This window comes from Rhodamnia argentea, chromosome 4 (assembly GCF_020921035.1).
Source record: "Rhodamnia argentea isolate NSW1041297 chromosome 4, ASM2092103v1, whole genome shotgun sequence".
NCBI lineage: Eukaryota > Viridiplantae > Streptophyta > Magnoliopsida > Myrtales > Myrtaceae > Rhodamnia > Rhodamnia argentea.
Window position 1 is genome coordinate 28,785,492 of NC_063153.1, and position 8,182 is coordinate 28,793,673.

An 8,182-nucleotide genomic window follows, 5' to 3' on the forward strand; every position below is an offset into this window, starting at 1 on the left:
TGAGGTTGAAAAGGGCAACCTTTATTCTCGCAATCTTTTGGATCCCTCTCAATACAATCGTAGATATTCCTAAATTGCGACCCAAGTCTGGTCGCAGGATGCGTGTGCAAGATTGTAGTTCTAAAACATTAAGAACATGCACAATAATTTTTAAGGAAAACATTGCTTCAATGTGAAATTAAAAACATTCATCCTCAACGCCTCCCTACAAAATAAGGGTAAGCATACACTCCACCTCTTATAACTCATTTGTAAAACTATTTAACACAATATATTAAGGGCGTACCTGGTTTCCTCGTTGCCACACAAATATTTTTTTTTTAAAGAAGAAAGTTCATGCCTAAGTCCACTAAGAGCTTTAATTCACTTTCCCACCGGATGCCAAGCTGTTGCAATCTTCCCAGAGGTGAACCACCAAGAAAAAGCTAATTAATTATTAAGCAAATATGTAGCACGGACTATCCCAAACCTATACCAATCACAAATTTGGGGTATTAATTTAATCAATTAAACATACAATTTAATTCAATTAGGAGTTTCCACCACTCTATTATTGATCAATCATAAACCCAAGTAAAATGTGTCAGAATGTTTTACTTCTGCGAATTAGAGATTCATATATATGGAGTTTTGGTTATGCTATAAAAATCTGATGTCCTTTGAGTACATTTTCTCTTTATTTCAAAAATGTTTTGCAAGCATTTTAATCTTTTCTCTTTATTTCAAAAATTTGTTGCAAGCATCTTTGTCAATTTTAATCTTAAGCCACCGATATGCGATGGTTATCTGCGCAATCAAGAATTTAACACTCAACAATTCAAAGCATATCAATAAATTCTCAAAGAGATACAAAAAGCTTTGATGTGCTAAGCAAGTCACATAAATTCTTAGAGCTTTGGTCCTTTTTTGCCATTTTACTTGGTTGGTAACCTTGGAGGCCTTCTCTCTCATGAAGCCATTCTCTCCCTTCTAATCTCTCTTTCTTTATTATTTCACTATTTAATTGTAACTCCCTATATTTAAGAAAAGATATTCACTTTAACATAATAAAATCAAAGATCAGAGACAAAGTTATATATTTGTATACAAATGGCCACATAATAAAAAAGCCATATTGTCGGAAAAATAACGACCAATATTCAGCAGAATCTAAATTAAGTAGGAGATTTAGCTCAAATCAATAGAAAAGGAAATAATAATTGTTTTTTCCTTTCAAATAGGTATTCATGTTTATCCCCAAAGACGTATTCTATCTTACTTAAACCTAATGAAATCCCCCAAGGTGATACGATGATTTGGAAGTTTCTCATTTTGGACTGGCTTCCAAGGTTCTCTCCTTGATTGATCGAACCACGTTAAATCACGTTCTCCTTCTTCATGTGCATGATTACAAATAAATCATTATATCAAAGTGAGAGGTCCTGAGTTCAAATCTTTCTAATCCCCTATTTGCCTCCCCAATGAAATATTTTCACGCTTCGTACTAGAGAAAAAAGACCGGACTAAACGTGAGGGAGACCGATAGAGTAATTAAATATAAAATCATGCACAAATCAAATAAATAAACATTCATGTTCGAAATAATTGCTCCAAATTTCAATTGTTTACACGGATGTAAATTTTCTCAAGATCAATTTTATACTATCATAATGACACTAACAAATCATACAAAAGACTGAAACCCAATTGGATGCTAAAACAAGAAATTTAATCATCAATAACATATTATTTTTGTTAACATTCCTATTTGCCAATGGAATCTTCAGCGAGATTGACTTCTCCAACTTGCTATTTCCTCGTGTTCACTTTATTGGATGCCACCTACCTATCAATCAATATGATCAAGATAGCATGATTGGAAAATATATAAAAGTAAAGTAAAAACTACGAATTGTAAAATTGTGCAAACTTCAGATTTTATATTCATTATATTCGGCTTGTTGAAATGTGTAAGCTTAAAATAAAGGAAAAAGAAATGGAAAAACGAAAATACATGCGATCAACCTTAATCTGTACTTTTGACTATGCTTGGTCATGTAAAACTTCTTTTAGATAAAGAAGTACAAAGAGAAAAGAGATCTAAATACTTATATCTTTTTCTGTCTTCTTAAAGTTTATGCTTACTCTTAGTTTAAATCTTTCAATCATCGATTATGGTCATTAGCTCCTCCAGCAAGGAAAATCTCTCATCTTTCTTGGCCACTTAAAACCTACTATATAATAAATATTTAACATAATCGAAACGATAGAACAGTCATTGAGCACGTAAAATCAATTATCGGCATTAACAATTATCGATTTTACAACACTTCATTAGCAAACTGTGTTTTTTTCCGCCAATTGAATGTAATCGGTCCAATTTGTTACCAAATCAAAATTATTCACAAAGTGGAACAATGGCTATTATTACAATAAAGAATGAAGACCAATGATATAGACCGTAACCGAAATAACGGTAAGAGAAGCTAATACGTGCTTATAATGTCGCCCGGGTTTATATTGTATCAATGGCAGTCCTCACGGGAGAAGAGAATGAGGGGGGAGATATTGTCATCTGCACCAAGTTCAACTATTCGATGATTAAAGTTTAGTATCAGGATTGTTGAGGCATTTACCTCTCTTAATTTACATTGATAAGCTTGATGTCTATGGCTCTCTCGGGGCACCCTTGGTCTACACGGCTAGAAGTCCCGGTTCAGCAGATGGCGTGCCTTGTTCATCGGTCAAAACGCTTTCGTTTTGGCTGGAATCACTCGACGGACTCGGATGGAAATGAGTGTTTTCTAGAGTTTCAACAGCTGCAATCTCATTGCCACCATCATCCTCACTTCCATCTCTGAATCTGCCCTTCCTAAAAGTATGGGAATCGAGGTCTCTTTGGTAAAATCTTCTTCCTAATTCAACGATCTTCTCCCGCGATGAACCCGAAGAACTTGTTACTTCATGCCAGTTTCTTTTGACGAACATGACCATGAAGATGAAGAGAGCAGAAACCGCAGCAGCTCCAGCAATCAAGAATAGGCCCTAGAACCTGTCAAGACCCAAGCTGTTGGAAGAAACCGAGGAGTTTGAATCCTGGCGGTTGGTTTTCGATGTAAGCCTTGCCTTTTCGATTTCCTTCATTTCAGGCCCTTCGATCACGTTGAGGATGGCTCGTGAAATATCCGGTACAAGGACACACCCTCCGGGGAAAACCCGTAGACCAAAAGAAGCAGAACATGAGATTTTTCAATCAAAGTAAAACCTAATAATTGAAAATTTTGAGGGTTCTCTCTTTTAGCTAGAAGTGAGGGATCGAGGGTTGTACGAAGCCAAATCCTGCAGTTTTAAATGCTGGAATCATGGTATATTTGTTGCAATATTGTGCAAGAATAAGTTTTATGTAGGGGACTTCATGGAATGCTGCTGCGATCCCACCCTTTGCACTTCCTTTGGAAAGAAGCGCATCGCATTCTTCAGGAGACCGATAAGATATAAGCCTCGAATCATCGAACTTCATTTGCTTTAGCATTCCATAAACGAATGAGCCGCGCTCATAACCCACATTTTCTCCACTCTTTAGGAGCTGATCCACATCAGTCAGAGTTGGTTGAAGATTTTGCACCACCAAAAGAGAGCTCAAGCTCGCCGTATAACTTTGTGTTAGTATAAGTACCACAAAAACCCACACGATCACAACAAATCTTGCTAGGTTGCTAAGTACTCTCTCCCCTGCAATAAAATTAGGGGTAACCACATAAATTCTCCTACAACGATGTGCAAATTGTAATGTTCGACTTATCTATTAAAGTGAAGGGTGATTACTTTGTGCGAAGACTAGGGTTGAAAAAGAGAACCGGAAGCTCGTGCCAACTTGATGCGTGGCTGGACCCCTGAAATCTTCGTTAATCCGATGTTCCGGAATCCACACAACCAATGCTATGAACACAAAGAAGCATCCAGTTGCTAGCCAAAGGTCCCAAGTGAGTGGCTTCAAGAAAACCCAAGCATTCTTGCTCTTGTCGCTCTTGTATGGCACGAGCATTGCACCACCCGATTCGGTGTATGGTAAGGTGAAATCCACGTACGATGATCTGTTTGCTATGATTGTCGTATCACCCACCACCGCATCATAGTTCTGCTCCAACAAAAGAAAGGTAGATGTTTTTTTTGTCAACCACATGATAGCATAGTAATTGTCAACATGTAATCCAACGATATCAATAACTTGCAATGAGCTCACCTGGTAAAATACTTGATCAATCATGTCATTGTAACAGCCAGCGCTACTTCCATTAGGCAAGGCAAACGGAATAAGGTCGTAAGCCACGGCATAAGGCAACTTTTCTATGACGGCTTGAAAGATTTCAATACAGTATCCAGTGACTTGGGATGTGTTCGTGCTAGGATCTCGAGTCACCTTCACGAATTCATCAAAACCAACCTTCACGGGAACTAAGATCTTCAACCTCTTTCCATTTGTGGGAATCTCCCAACCCTTAGGAATAGAGGTCGAATCTCCTGGCCATATTATTGATTGGAGATTACTCTTTGAAGTGGAATATTTGCTTGTGTTGAAGGAATTCCAATCTCTTAGGAGCCCACTTTCTAGCGTCCAAAACCCGATCCCTCTTGCTGTATTTCCATTGATATTAACAATCTGGAAAGCCGATGACTCTAGCTGCCCATCAACTAGGCTAAAATTTCCAGCGAGGCCCATGAATGTTGTATTGGCTAGTCCTTGAAGAAGTTTCTGGCCATTTTGAGAGACCCCAATAGTGTCGAGATCGGTTGCATTTGTGGAGGCCTTCAACATCTGGAAGGTAAAATTCGCCGCACCCATTTCCTCAACAACCATTGCCAATGCCCGAACAGCATCATAAGCCCAGTATCCGAAAATGTTCAATGTAGGATTAAGGATGGAGGGATTGTCTTGTTGGAATTTCATCTTCCATCGGGCCATGAAGTTGTCCAGGTATGGCGTGTCCGGAATATAAGTCCCGATGCCCAATACTCCTTGCATTGAACTAGCGACAACAGATGAATCCATAGAACTCAATAGGTCGGTGATTCCGGTAGTCAAGATCCACACATAACCTTCGGTCATCATTCCCACCTCCTTTGCTTTGGCAAATAGCTGAGAACCGAGGGTAGGTAACATGTGCACAATGAACACCCTCGTTTGCATTGTCATTAACTTGTAGAGTTCCAGCAGGATTTGATCGTCCGTGGCCGAAGGATGAATAAGACTCTCGTAGGGCACTCGCGTGTCGACTTCTTCCAAAGCATCGGTAAGAGAAGGTACGATGCCTTCTCCAAACTCGTTGTCCACATATATGAGGACCACTTCTTTCCAGCCAAAAGCTTCTACGACTGCACTTATGGCATTCACTTGGGCCGAGTCATTCTGCGCGGCACGAATGAAGTACGGACTCCGAATCGAACTAAGGGAAGGGCTAGTAGCAGAAAAAGAGATGATGGGCACGTGAGATTTGTTGCCGAGGTCAATGATGAAGTCTGCTTGCATTGAACCTTCAGGGCCTATTATGGCCTGGACTTGCTTATTCTTTATCAAATCAAGTGCTGCAAGGGCGAACCAGTAAAGACGGCGAAACAATAGCAATAGGGCACATTATGGAAATTCTTATTGGAAAAGGCATAGCATCGATCAGAAGTCAATTGTAACTTGATGCAGTATCATAGAGATACAAAATGTTTGAGAAATACGAAAATAGGAGTTTGAACTTGGAAAAAACTTGGAAAAGAAATTGTAATTAATTTTATTCGAAGATACAATCTTTTTACCTTAATTTTATTCAAAGTCGTATGAAAATAAGCTAAATAATTACGACCACATAAGCACGGTCAAATTTTGACTTTAACTCGAACAATTCTATCTAAGTCGCCTTTGTTTTTTTTTTTTTTTTTTTTGCCTTTTTTTTTTTTTTTTTTTTTTTTGTTTTTTTCTGGTCGTTTTTTAATGTCCCGATTCAAACAAGAATAATCTGTCGGTCATGTTAGGGACACCTAGAATTTTGCTACATGATTTGTCAATGCGAACAAGGCTTCATTAGTTATTTTCAAAGTAGAGCCGAAGGTTTGGGCATTGGCTTGGTTTCATCGACGAATGACATTTTCAGTATCATTTCTTGTTTTAGCTTTATAAAAACTAAACTCCAAGGAAGGAATGAATAAATTGAATGGTTCCACGGTCAAATGTTACGTTCAGACACTATGAATCCTCTCAAGCTAAGGGTCAAACTTTCAGTCTAATATTAAGTACCAACTTGATGTTATTCTATTAGAAGATGATAGCGACTTCTGTTTAACTTGGAATTCTTTTCAAATTTCAAGTTAATAGAAACTGAAATGTTCATAGGATTGGCAAATACGTCATTGTGAACCTTTCAGTTTATCTTGCATCGCACAAACAGCAGCATAAAATACTTCGTCCTTCTATGACAAGATGCGTATTAACCCAAAACCAAACCAATTCCAAGTTCAAGCAGAGATTAAACCCAAAAATATTCGGTAGAAAAAAAGTTAACCAAATCAAACTTCCACACGATCAACAGTAAGTACAAGAGTCTTAACCCAAAAACTGATGATTGCCATATAATTCTGGACAAGTATCATGACCAATCAGTTCATTAGAGAGATTTTGGAGAAAACCTGCAGCAGCAGCAGCAACCTCATCTTGTTTGGAGTCTCTAACGTTGAGTACAAGCCTGGTCTTATAGGAAGGGTTTGAACTATAAAAGTCAGAGAGTGACTCGTTAATGCAGCTCAATCCCATCCTACCCACCCATTTCTCCAGATCAAGTACCACGCCAACGTTCACCAGGGTCGTCGTCGCATTGTTGTTGTCACTGCTTTGTGCCACGGCGACGCAAGGGCCGTCGCAGAAGGTGGCCACCATCGCGAAAATGGAGAGAGCCATAAAGAGGAGCTTTTCAGCGTCGAAGGAAATTCTTGCAGGAACCATTGGAAAGGGTTTTGGGAAAAGGCAAGGGTGAGTTTGTACGAGAGGGACTCTGAGGACATGCTGATGCTGAAGATGTACTTATAATGGGGTAGAGCTTTGAAAAAGTAAGACAATGCATGGAGAGCTTCCATTCAAGGATTGCTCGACGTGGACGGGACCCATCTGGGATTGCTCGACATGCGGCAGTTACCAACACCTCATTTTTCTTTTTTCAAGTTATTATTTAGGATGAAGAATATAAACAATATTTTAACCCCAGGATTGTCTATGCCATTTTTTTTTTTTGGCTTGCCCTTTTTCCATTCCCCCACTGTCATTGACACTCCTTTTTATTGTGTTTTGACAATCTTATCCTTTGGATGACCTACACTTCTGGTACAAATTTATATGGTTCCTTTTATTTTATTATTAGGTCAACTCTTTTATTTTCGTTTCTTCTTTTCTTCATCGCGGGTTCCACTTTCCTTCTTCTCTTTTGTTTTCACACCTCCCACTTGTCTGTCTATTTTCTTTCTTGCAGGCCATTCTCTCTTTATGCCTCATGCTCCTCCTTTCAGAAATCTCGTCATCCTCTGCTTCTTTCTTTTCATGCCTCCAACTCATTTCTTCTTACAAGTCATGTTTTAAATGGAAAATTTTCTTATTGCGCCACTCTCTGGATAATAGGGTTTTTTCTTTTCCACTATTGAATGTTAAAAAAGAAGAAGATTTATTGGAATTTGCTTATCAGATGGTCACATGTAATAGATGATCAACATCAATTTATTGATCTTTATTCTGCTTTTATTCCAATTAATTTCTACTTTGTTTTTTTTTTTTTGGCTCTCTGGGATTCTATATTTGGATTCAATTCGTAACCTTTAAATTCAAAATTCTTCTAGGTTGTCTAGCTTTCTCTCTCCTTTGCATTTTCTTACTCCTTCTGGCTTTATGTTTCTGTGCATGACAAGTGATCACAAAACTTCTTCTCAAAGCAAGAGCGCCGCTAATCGTAAATTAACAAACGCTAATCTCAGTTTGAGCTTGCAAACAAGTTTTTTCTTCGTGGAAGTTTCTTTGAGAATTTTTGGGGAATTATGGTTTAGAGAAGAGTTCTTGTACACTGCAATCAAAAGTTGATCAAAGAGGTTGTAGTTTAGTTGGGTGTTTCTCTAGTTGGGTTCATTTTGGCATCATCATCATGAATATGCACATGACAACTAAGAACTAATCCATCGT

At 38.3% G+C, this 8,182-nt stretch overlaps 1 pseudogene; it reads right to left on the reverse strand.

The window, feature by feature from the left end:
- Positions 1–2,620: 2,620 nt before the first annotated feature.
- Positions 2,621–7,095, reverse strand: LOC115755608 (annotated as a pseudogene).
- Positions 7,096–8,182: the final 1,087 nt, after the last annotated feature.